Here is a 12,396-nt window from a genome sequence, read left to right on the forward strand (position 1 = left end):
GGTGGAGTGAACCCTTTCAATCACCGTGCCCATAAGAACACGGTGCTCGTCCACAATGGAAGCGCCTCGCAGCACTTCCAGCAAATTATCTAGTGCCCCTGGTTGGACAGGGGTCACTGGTGGAATCGACATACCCCCTTCTTTCGAAGGAGGCTGCGTGCCGGATCCCGGAGCCATGTTGATCTCCGGAATCGAGTCCGGTTGAGGGCCGAACTAGGTACGACCCTCATCCCAGTCTGCATGGGGGTTGACTCCCCCTGTTGTTCGGCGACGGGGGCTTCGCCTTTTGGTGCCCCTCCCTGGCTCGGTAAGGTCCGCTGGGAGAGCACCTCGTCATCTCCCTTGGCCTTGGGAGAGTATGCGGCCGGCGGTGTCTCGCTGGCCATCTCCTTCATGTCCAATGAATACACTGATGAGGATCGCTGGGAGCTGTTGTGCGCCGGACTGTAATTGCATGATTGATCATGTCTATATGACAAGGAGGAAAGGTCAGATCTATTGGCATGTATGAGTCTTAGCACTTACGATGCGGCCCGAGGCTTAGAGCGGGGACGTCGCTCTGGACTGGTGTCGGCGTCCCATGCGGAGCTGTCCGCAAGCTGGCCTTTCCCCTTCTTGGGCGCCTCCGTCTCCAAAATTGAGGGGGCCGCCCTCTTCTTCCTTCCCTCATCAGGAGGAGGGTTTCTCTCCTCCTCCTCCTCATCATCGTCGTCATCTTCGGCAGCAGAGGAGCGGGTCTTGTCTTCGGACGTCGTGTTCGAAGCGCCCTTGCGACGGGGGCAACTTCGGACCCCATTGTCCTTCTTCTTAGCCTTCTTCTCCGGCGCCTTATAGGGCGCCAGCACCAGCATCTTCGCTAAACGCGGGATGACTGGCTCTTCAAGCAGCGGAGCCGGACACTGGATCCGCTTCGCCCTCTCCATCCAGTCCTGGAGAAGGAACAATGATAAAAGCTCAGACATCACCCTTGAAACAAGCAAGTAGGGGATGCGTTAAAGATAGCATACCTCGCTGGCGAGGTGGTTAATGTCATGCCCGCTGTCTGAATCTGTGGCCGGCGGCTTCTCATTGCCCTTAAAGAGCAACTTCTAGGCGCCTTCGTGAGTGGTTTCGAAGAGCCTCTTCAGGGTATGGTGCTTCTTCGGGTTGAACTTCCATAGAGGGCGGCTTCGGCTTTGGCACGGGAGAATCCGGCGAACTAGCATCACCTGGATTACATCGACAAGTTTGACATCCTTGTCCACCATGCTCTGAACGTGCATTTGCAACGCTATCAGCTCATCTGGCGAACACCAGTTCGGGCTCTTCTCGACCCAGGAGGTGGGCCCAATAGGGGCGCCGAGGTTGAATTTGGCAGCCGCGGCCCAGTTGTTGCCGCGGGGTTCCGTAATGTAGAACCATTGTTTCTGACATTCCTTGATAGTCTCCACGAAAGTGCCTTTCGGCCAGGGGACGTTGGACATCTTACTCACCATGGCTCCTCCACACTCCGCGTGCTGGCCATCCACCACCTTCGACTTCACGTTGAAGATCTTGAGCCACAACCCGAAGTGGGGTTGTATACGGAGGAAGGCCTCGCACACGACGATAAACGCCGAGATGTTGAGGAAGGAGTTCGGGGATAGATCGTGAAAGTCTATCCCGTAGTAGTACATCAGCCCACGGACGAAGGGGTGGAGTGCAAACCCTAGTCCGCGGAAGAAATGAGGGATGAATACCACCCTCTCGTTGGGCTTCGGCGTAGGGACGACTTGTCCCTCGGCCGGCGGAGGATGGGCAATTTCCTTCGCCAAATACCCGGCGGCCCGAAGCTCAGCAATGTCTTCCTCCTTGATGGAGGAGGCCATCCATTTGCCTTGGCCTCCAGATCCGGACATGGCTGAGTGCTAGCTTAAGTGGGAAGAAGAGGAGAACTTGGGCGCTGGAAGAGAGAAGGCGTGGGACAATAGGGGGGAATCCTTATCCCCTTATAAAGACAGTAAATATCGAACGCCTCCCCGTTCGCCCTAAAACTCGCCTATTCGCAAGGGCTGTGTAAACGGCATGGTTGGGTTACCCATGCCCGTGTTGATGAGAATCCCGCAATAAGGGGACACGATCTCTGCTTCGACAATATGAGCCAACACGATCTCTGCTCGAAACATGGAACGGCAGACACAAAATGGTTCGAAGTTATGACGGGCGGACGTGATGTCATGCTGTAAAAAGTTGTCTGCGGATTGAACTCGTGGAGTATTATATTCTCTCTGCGGTTGTATATGGTGTGTGTGACAGGTCCGGATACAATCATCGCATCCGGAGAGTATCTTGGAGTTCGGAAAGAAGGGAACCCACCTTTCAATGCCGAAGACAAATCTGCATGCCGGAATCCTCATCATTGAAGCCAGGTTCAAGGGCTACTGAGGGAGTTCTGGACTATGGGGTCCTCGGGCGTCCGACCTGATAGCCATGGGCCAGACTTATGGGCCGTGAAGATACGAAGACCGAAGACTGCACCCATCTCCGGATGGGACTCTCCTTGGCGTGGAAGGCAAGCATGGCGACCGAATGTGTAGATTCCTTTCCTTTGTAACCAACCTTGTGTAACCCTAGGTCTCCCCGGTGTCTATAAACCGGAGGACTTAGTCTGAAAAGGAGAGGCCCATTGCCATAGTCATACAGGCTAGCCTTCTAGGGTTTAGCCATTACGATCTCATGGTAGATCAACTCTTGTAATATTCATATTCATCAAGATCAATCAAGCAGGAAGTAGGGTATTACCTCCATAGAGAGGACCCGAACCTGGGTAAATATCGTGTCCCCTGTCTCCTGTTACTATCGACCATAGACGCACAGTTCGGGACCCCCTACCCGAGATCCGCCGGTTTTGACACCGACAACCGCGACCCAGGAAGCCCTACTGCAGCAGCTGTCCGCCTAAAGCCATAGCCTGCCTGGACCTGAGGCCGGCAGCTCGTCGGCGAAGAAGCGCGGGAGCTTAAGCGAGTTTCTGGCCGAGTTCCCCGACCCGACGACAAACTCCGGCAGCACCTCAACGGAGTGGAAACGCGGCCGGGGAGGTCGCATGACCATGGCCTGTCTCCCTTCATCAACAGGGCTGCCACGACCGGAGCGACCCCTGCCGCGCGAAGCGGCACCGCCACGTACGCGGGGTGTCGCGGTGTGCTTGCGAAGACGGCCGCGTCCACGCTTGGGCACCGGAGAGCTGGGCCCCTCGCGAGGGGCCTTCCCCTTCTCCGCGGCGGAGAACCTCTTCGGTGGCTCCATTGGTGTCACTACTGGCAATGGAGCAAAGGGGGAGAAGCGAGCGGAATGGGAAGAGATGGGCGACGGGGGCTCTGCCCCCATCCCCATTTATAGCAGGAGAAGGCTAACCAGCGCCCCCCACGATCACAGGTAATGATGGTTTTTTCTTGCATGCAGCAGGGACTCGTCAAGTCGGGCAGTTGCCGAGGCAGCGTGGGGAAGTGGAGACGCCCACGTCCAATCAACCGCCACGCGTCGACCAAGGCCGCAGGCTGTTGGGGCCCGCGGCGCTCCGCACTTGCCCTTTGGCTTCGCCCCGAAGCCAAGTCCGAGCGCACCTTGGGCCCGGGGGCTACTATCGGCGTTCTAGGAACGGGGGTCCCCAAACTTGCCTGCCTGCGGCCCACGGCGTGGCTCTGCGAGCGGGCCCGTACGGCCAATCATCACCAACAAGCTTTCAAGACCCTCGCGAGGCAGACGACACAAGACCTCCTCGGGAGCGCCTTAACCAGGCCGGCTCGCGAGGGGCGGAGATATCAAGGCAAGGCAAACCTCGCGAGGTTCTCATGATGTGAGCCATGACGATCGAGACCAGGCGGGCGCCAGCGTGCAGTGTCCTTGTTTCCTCTTTGGTGCTTAGGAGGCAAGCGCAGGCAAGGAGTACGGAGGCTTCAAGCAAAGGTTTTCATATTGGTGCAACGAGACCAAGACCAGTGGGACGGCAAGACGGAGGTCACCGTGGAGCCCAAGGTGGTGTCACCACCAGTGCCTTTTGCAGGCAAAGACCACCTTTAGTCAAGATAGCTTGTACTAGCTGTCCCCTTTCAAATTGGCCGTTGTTGGCTCCCTTCCCGTTCAATAGGATTAGCCATCATAGTAGGAGGCAACTGGTCTCGAGCTCAATAAGTTCATCCTCACACCCACCAAGCACAAGAACACCTCACCTCAGGAGGTTGTTCTTCCCCTTGTACTGTTCATCCTCAGCCCAAGAGGCAATCCACCATCACCATGCTAGAGTAGGGTATTACACCACAACGGTGGCCCGAACTAGTATAAATCTTGTGTCCCCTGTGTTGCGAGTTCGTCGAGCTAAGCTTAGAGATCTCGGCGAGGCTGAGGGCGTGACTCGGTAGGGGGAGATCTTCATGCGCACCCCAGAGTTCGAACCTTGAGGGTTTTGCCAGAACCCGAGATCCGACAGCAGTGCCAGAAGTGCAAGCGTGGCGGTGGCTTCAACGTGCGGAACACGGCGATCGACGCCGTCCTCTCCTTGGTGAGGGTGGAGTGCCCGCACGAAGGCTGTGGGCTCTACGTCACTTACCACAAGCTCGCCGATCACAAGAGCTTGTGTCCGCTCGCGTCCTGCAAATGCCCCATGCCCGTCTGCGGCTATGAAGGCCCGCCGCCGGCGATCTCCCACCACATCGGCAATGTGCATCCCATGCCCGTGCACATGATCCAGTACGACAAGGCGCTCCAGCTGCAAGTGCCACTGTCGGAGCCACGATTCTTGCTGTTCACGGAGGAGGACGGCCGCCCATTTTTCTTGGTCAGTGGCGTGCTCAACATCGGCGCGCCGATTGCCGTATCGGTCATCTGCATTAGAGCGGGGGCGTTCCCACTACCGCACTATGTAGCCAAGCTGTGGGAAAACGGCCCACCGGGGGAGCCCAAAGGCAGGACCGACACCGTCAAGGTGGAAATGGAGGCGACAAGCAGCAAGGATCCCGGCGACGTCACTGTGCAGGAGCTGACCTTCTTCACAGTTCCTCCCAAGCTCCTCCCAAGCTGGTGTCCCTCCACATTCAGATTGACAAGCTCATGTCCTAAATGATTCTACAATGCCTTCTATTTATCTTAGTAATATGCTAATATAGGGGTTAGCTCGGTCTACTTTAGCTTAAGAGATGGTGGGTTTTGGTGGCGATGTAGCAATTACTTCGACGTCAGATCAGCAGTTAAAGTAATTTCCAACAGTCGAACAGATATTTTGTGTCTGTTGGATATAAAGTTCCTTTGGTAAGAAGTATAACAGCTTATATGCTTGTTTGTTCAGGAAGTGTTGCATACTTGTGCGAGTTGACGCGACACATCAAAGTAGTACTACTACTACTAATAGTACTCCCTCCGATTCTAATTTCTCTGCGCATAAGTCGAGGCGCAGATACCAAGGAGGGCCTGGTTATATCTATACATGGACAACTCACCCGACTGCGCACCAGGCAGACGAAGCTCGTGTCGTGTTGGTGCCGTGTGCGGCCCGCACATTAACCAAAACCTCGCGCCTCCAGCTTAGCCTCTGCGTTTTAAACTTCTCAATCTCAAGGCCAAGGAGCAACGTGAAACCTATTATAGGGCCAACCGGATGGTTGAGAACACTTCAATTCATAGCTACAGATGCGTGTGTGAGAGAGGACGAGTGCGTGCGTGCACCTCTTCTCTTCCTGTATAACGTACTAAACTCAGAGTACAAGTGTATGTGGGTGGCATCGACCTAGGGAGCTAGAGATGGTGCTTGCGAGAAGTCCCGAGAGATAGGTGTAATGCGTCTGAAAAAAGACTAGTCTATAGCTCGCCACGAGGCTATTCCTGTCGCACGCCCCAATAACCATAAGATACGTATTCGACGATGCCAGTTATTGCACGTACACTGCAGTAGAAAAAGAACTACCATGGCATATGCTACACCACGGCCGAGAACACGTGCCCACGTTACGCCATCCGGGAATAGTGCCGCACTTCGAAACTAGAACTCTCAATAAATTTTGAGCTTGCATCTCGTCAGATTCCAAATTACTACTACCATGCTATATTTAATTGCATACCTGTTCACGCCGATCACAACCTAAAAGGTTTCCCACTTAGGAGCATATTAGTACTCGGTTATAAATACTACTATGCCAAGATGACTGCACATTCCTCCTGAACTCCTCATCCACAAAAACAAACAAGTCATTCAGCATCCTTCCCTTGCGTCTGCCATGGCCAGCGTGAGTTATGGGTCGAGAGATTACCACCAGGGAGAGGCGAGCATGGAAGCGGAAGCACGAGAGATGTCCCGCCTCGCCGAGAAAGCAGCCGACATGTCCCGCTGCGCAGAAGTAGCAACATAGAGGTCCTGCAGCGCCACCGAAGCAGCATGGAGGTCCCGCCGTGCCCTCGATGCAGCAGACTGGTCCGGCCGCGCTGTGGAAGCAACAGAGATGTCCCGCCATGCCACGGAGGCCTGGGAAAATGTCTCGCGAGCAGGCGACGACTCTTACAGGTGCATGCATGCGATCGTCCATGGCCAGATTGATCAGATCTCCGGCTGGGCAAGGTTGCAGGACGACATGAAAGCCTCGTTTGAACAGGCTACCAGCATCATCCGACAACTAAGGGAGGGCAATGAGAGGCTCCAGGCCAAGCGTGACCTGCTGAGGGCAAAGTTCTTCCGAAGTGCAAAACAGCAGGAGGAGACCAGTGCCTTGTTGAAGAGGACCGGCGTCATCGTCAAGAAACTGATGGACGAGACTGACATACCCCGCACCGAGCGCCAAAGGCTGGTGGATGAATCTGTGGATGCTCTCAAGGAGCATCTTGAGGATATGACAGAGCTCATCGCCGCTCGCTGCGGAGACTAGTTCCCGCGGCCTGCAGCAACGCATCAAGAAAGTAGAGATCAGCAAGCCAGATCGTTGTTTTCCTTCTTCTTTTACCCTTGTGTATTTCGGGCGTAGCCGCATGTGGCTTTTTTAATTATCTTCCTAATTATGTAAGACAATTATTATCTACTGTCGTCGTCCATATATATTCATCGGTCTTGCTATAAGTCGCAGTAGCTGCTATATAGGTCCGTCGGATCTTACATCAAGATCCATGCAAAAATTTCTTTTCAGATTTTCTTTTTTCTCTCTTAAATCTCAATCGAGTGAGACATAACCACGCCATTAAACAGAAGCTCGGGCGCCATTAATGGAGACCTTGGGAGAGAGGTGGACGGCAGATGGAGGTCACAAGGCTCTCCTCCCGATAAGCACGCGCAGGGGTCTGATCGCACGCCTCCCATAATCAAATAGCTACCCTGCACGGCGCCTCCTAGCTAATAAAAAAAGGGGACGCATGGCGGCAGGTAAATGGTAAATAGAACGCCCACGGTTTCAATAATACTTGTGTTTTCGATTGTAACGTGACAACACTTGTTCCAAAATGACTTTGTTGATTGTTAATGTGTGCGCCTTCGCAAATCGGACAGCAAAATTACCATAGCATGTTGGTGCCATGTCATGACACCAAGCCAAGTTTCATGATTTTCATGCGTGTTTTCGATTTACAGGAATTAAAAAACCAAGTTTCTCAATGTTTCCAGTCGAGCCACGATGCCCAGATGTTTGAATTTCATTCCCATTTCTTGCATGGGTCCTAGAAATTTACCCGAGGACACACATGTGATTTTTCAACCAACTTTGATGCACTAGAGCATGTGCTTGTATTTCAAATTTGAGTTATGCACACAAAGGTGACACGTTCCCTCAGAACCACGAGCCTTCTTGAGAGAAGCTCCGGTTTGCAAGAAGGTTATACCAAAACTTGTTCCTATTCGGCTAATTTTTTTACCACAGCATGGTAGTACCATGACATGACACCATGCCAAATTTCATGATTTTTAGGCATGTTTTGGATTTACAAGAATTTAAAAACCAAGTTTCTCAATGTTCTCGGTCAAGCCACGATGCCCAGATGTTTGAATTTCATTCCCATTTCTTGCATGAGACCTAGAAATTCACCCGATGACACACATGTGACTTTTCAACCAACTTTGGTGCACGGGAGCATGTGCTTGTAGTTCAAATTTGAATTATGCACATTAAATGACCAGAAACTCAATTAATGTATAAAAAGGCCAAACAAACCAAGAATAATTCCAAAATTTATCAGGGCAATCATGTAGTTCTTTGTTGCCTCTGCAAACAAACTCAAGGGGGGCAGCGTATATCGTTTCGCACTCAAAGGTGACACGTCCCCTCTCAGAACCACGAGCCTTCTTGAGAGAAGCTCCAGTTTGCAAGAAGCTCATACCAAAACTTGTTCCAAATCAGCCCAATTTTTTTACCACAACATGTTAGTGCCATGACATGACACCATGCCAGGTTTCATGATTTCCAGGCGAGTTTTGGATTTACATGAATTTAAAAACCAAGTTTCTCGATGTTCTCGGCTGAGTCACGACACCCAGATGTTTGAATTTCATTCTCATTTCTTGCATGGGACCTAGAAATTCACCCAAGGACACACATGTGATTTTTCAACCAACTTTGGTGCACCGGAGCATGTACTTGATAACCCGTTGCCTCTATAAAGAAAATCAGGGAGGAGGCAGCGTATATCGTTTCACACACAAAGGTGACTCGTTCCCTCTCGGAACCACGGGGCTTGTTGAGAGAATCTCCGGTTTTGCAAGAAGCCTATACCAAAACTTGTCCCAATTCAGCCAAAAAATATACATATGAAAATATGGTTTAGATTATCCAGAACATCTCACTACCTAGACCAATGTACTATGATTTGAATTCAACATAAAATGGATAAAAATATTTGAATTGGAGATCGTATGGTACATGTAGTGCATAGTGAAATATGATTACTCCTATATGCATGGTTTTTGTTATCAACATAATATTTAAATGATTGTATAACTTGACAACCATCGTATTCAAATAAGGAAAATTGATTCAAATATAGTCCATATGGTAGACGACAATATATATGTTCATAGGGTGGAGTAAAATGTTCATATATGATGGAAGATCAAAATGTACGACTACATCCATTATAAACCGCAAGGTCACCTAATGATATATTTGAATTCAACATAACGTGGATTCAAAAATTGAAATTTGAGATCCTGGCATTTGTAATCATATAAAAAGGGACATGACTCTTTATTTTGGTGGGAATTGATCTATTTTTTGTTGTTATTGTTGAGGGAAGTGCGAACTGATTTGGTACTGTACAGGGTAATCTTGTTCTCCCGATTTTTTTACATTTTTCTTGTAGTTTTTTCAATGGCATTTATAGCAATATAGTAAAAGGGGACATGACTCTGATACGTCTCCGTCATATCTACTTTTCCAAACACTTTTGCGCTTGTTTTGGACTCTAACTTGTATGATTTGAATGGAACTAACCCGGACTGACGCTGTTTTCAGCAGAATTGCCATGGTGTTATTTATGTGCAGAAACAAAAGTTCTCAAAATGACCTGAAACTCCACGGAGATTATTTTTGGAAATAATAAAAAATACTGGTGAAAGAATCAAGGCCAGGGGGCCCACACCCTGCCACGAGGGTGGGGGGCGCGCCCCCTGCCTCGTGGGCCCCTTGGAGCTCCACCGACCTCAACTCCACCTCCATATATTCGTGTTCGGGGAGAAATAATCAGAGAGAACGATTCATCGTGCACTATGTGTTAATGCTTTGGTCCGGTACTCTATTAAAAGGAGGCCTTAATATCCCTTAGTTTCCATTAGGACCCCGCTGCCACGGGAGGGTAGGACAAAAGATGTCATGAAAGTTCTTTTCCATAAGCACGTATGACTATATTTGGAATACATGCCTACATTACATTGATGAATTGGAGCTAGTTCTGTGTCACCCTATGTTATGATTGTTGCATGATGAACCGCATCCGGCATAATTCTCCATCACCGATCCAATGCTTACGAGCTTTTCACATATTGTTCTCTGCTTATTTACTTTTCCGCTGCTACTGTTACAATCACTACAAAACCCAAAAATATTACTTTTGCTACTGTTACCGTTACTTCCGTACTACTTTGCTACTAAATACTTTGCTGCAGATACTAAGTTATCCAGGTGTGGCTGAATTGACAACTCAGTTGCTAATACTTGAGAATACTCTTTGGCTCCCCTTGTGTCGAATCAATAAATTTGGGTTGAATACTCTACCCTCGAAAACTGTTGCGATACCCTATACTTGTGGGTTATCAAGACTATTTTCTGGCGCCGTTGCCGGGGAGCACAACTCTATTCTTTGAGTCACTTGGGATTTATATCTGCTGGTCACTATGAGGAACTTGAAAGACGAGAAAACAAAAATTTATCCCTCAACTATGAGGGGAGGTAAGGAACTGCCATCTAGCTCTGCACTTGATTCACCTTCTGTTTTGAGTAAGCTTGCGACACCTAAACCTGCTTCTGCTATTAATTCTTGTATGTCGCATGTTATTGATGATGCCACTTCTGCTATGCATGATACTTATGATGAAACTACTTCTATGCTTGATACTACTGTGCCACTTGGTGAACTTCTTGATGAACAACTTGCTAAGGCTAGAGAGAATGATATTATTGAAACTGATAATATTGATGAAAGTGATGATGAAGGTTCTCCCAATAAATATGAATTGCCTGTTGTGCCTGAGGGCTATGTTATGGATGAAGAAAGTACTAGAGACTTTCTTGCTTGCAATGATAGAAGTGATCTTAAGAAATTATTAGCTAAGCTGAAACAAAAAACTCTGAATGCTAGAATGAAATATGATCCTGCTTATGCTACCTCACCTATCTTTGTTACTGATAAGGATTATGAATTCTCTGTTGATCCTGATATAATTACTTTGGTTGAATCTGATCCTTTCTATGGCTATGAATCTGAAACTGTTGTGGCACATCTTACTAAATTAAATGGTATAGCCACCTTGTTCACTAATGATGAGAGAACTCGCTACTTTTATATCCTTAAAATATTTCTGTTCTCATTAAAGGGTGATGCTAAGATATGGTTTAATTCTCTTGATCCTGGTTGTGTGCGTAGTCCCCAGGATATGATTTATTACTTCTCTGCTTAATATTTCCCTGCTCATAAGAAACAAACTGCTTTAAGGGATATATATAATTTTGTGCAAATTGAAGAAGAGAGTCTCCCACAAGCTTGGGGGAGGCTTCTCCAATTACTTAATGCTTTGCCTGATCGTCCTCTCAAGAAAAATGAAATACTTGATATCTTTTATAATGGAGTAACCGATGCTTCCAGAGACCACCTGGATAGTTGTACTGGTTCTGTTTTCAGGGAAGGAACACTGGATGAAGCTGAAATTCTACTGAATAATATGTTGACAAATGAAAATAATTGGACACTTCCTGAGCCTATTCCTAAACCAACTCCGAAGAAAAGGGGTGTTCTATTTCTCAGTCCTGAAGATATGCAAGAGGCAAAGAAATCTATGAAAGAAAAAGGTATTAAAGCTGAAGATGTTAAGAATTTACCTCCTATTGAAGAAATACCTGGTCTTAATTTACCGGCTGTTGAAGAAATATATGGTCTTAATTCGTCACCTATTGAAGAAACTCATGGTCTTGATAACCCGACACAGGTAGTAAAGGTAAATTCTCTCTATAGATTTGATGAAGGTGATATTCCTCGTTATAAGTCTGCTAGCCAATGCTTAGATGAGGTTGATAATTTTATTGTCAAACAAGAAAACTTCAATGCTTATGTTGGTAGACAATTAAAACACAATGCTTATATGATTGAACACTTAGGTGATTATATGTCTAGAGTTAAAGGTGAACTTAAACTCATTAGTAAACATGCTTCTATGGTTACCACTCAAGTAGAACAAGTACTTAAAGCTTAGAATGATTTGCTCAATGAATTGAATAGTAAGAATAATGACTATGTTGTTAGAGTGGCTACTAGAACTGGTAAAATGATTCAGGAACCTTTGTATCCGGAAGGCCATCCTAAGAGAGTTGAGCAGGACTCTCAGAGAAATAATATAGATGCACCTAGTCCTTCTAAAAAGAAGAAAAAGAAAAATGATAGGACTTTGCATACTTCTAGTGAACCTATTGCTGAAACACCTGAGAATCCCAATGATATTTCCATTTCTGATGCTGAAACACAATCTGGTAATGAACATGAACCTAGCGATAATGTTAATGATAATGTTCATGTTGATGCTCAACCTAGAAATGATAATGATGTAGAAGTTGAACCTGCTGTTGATCTTGATAACCCACAATCAAAGAATCAACGTTATGACAAGAGAGACTTTGTTGCTAGGAAGCACGGTAAAGAAGGAGAACCATGGGTTCAGAAACCCATGCCTTTCCCTCCCAAACCATCCAAGAAAAAGGATGATGAGGA

At 48.1% G+C, this 12,396-nt stretch overlaps 1 pseudogene; it reads left to right on the plus strand.

Moving 5' to 3' along the window:
- Positions 1-412: 412 nt before the first annotated feature.
- LOC141041131 (uncharacterized) lies at positions 413-5,076 on the plus strand (annotated as a pseudogene).
- The last annotated feature ends 7,320 nt before the right edge of the window (positions 5,077-12,396 follow it).

This window comes from Aegilops tauschii, chromosome 2, assembly GCF_002575655.3.
Source record: "Aegilops tauschii subsp. strangulata cultivar AL8/78 chromosome 2, Aet v6.0, whole genome shotgun sequence".
In the NCBI taxonomy this organism is placed as follows: domain Eukaryota; kingdom Viridiplantae; phylum Streptophyta; class Magnoliopsida; order Poales; family Poaceae; genus Aegilops; species Aegilops tauschii.